This window comes from Galeopterus variegatus, unplaced genomic scaffold (assembly GCF_000696425.1).
Source record: "Galeopterus variegatus unplaced genomic scaffold, G_variegatus-3.0.2 Scaffold11980, whole genome shotgun sequence".
NCBI lineage: Eukaryota > Metazoa > Chordata > Mammalia > Dermoptera > Cynocephalidae > Galeopterus > Galeopterus variegatus.
Window position 1 is genome coordinate 18,573 of NW_007738091.1, and position 478 is coordinate 19,050.

Here is a 478-nt window from a genome sequence, read left to right on the forward strand (position 1 = left end):
ACTCATTGTGAGCTGGTCCCCACGGCTCAGGAAAGTTACGTGGGGCAAATGTAGATTCATCTAAGCATGCCCCACTTGCACCGCAGCTGAGGGGCCCCAGAAAGCCGCCTGCTTGTATTTTACACCTCCAGGGCCACAAGACCCACTGAGCTAAAGCACTGAAGGACATCTGGTTATGGGGGGCCGGGTCCAGAACAGAGGCCGGGCTGTTCAAGCCAGCCCCCTCTTTATCTCAGGATGTTACATTTCCAGCACATTCCACAATTATTCTTGAGAAGTAGAAGTAAGAAAAAGGGGAGGACCACATCAGCGCAAGGCCACCCGGAGAACTGCTCTGCACATGTCCAACACAGATGACTGTCACAGATGTACTGATGAGCAAAAAAACCAGAATCAGACGAGTACACACTGCATGATTTTATTTATAGACAGCAAGAGAACAGGCAAGGCTAATCCAAGTCAGGACAGTGATTACTTT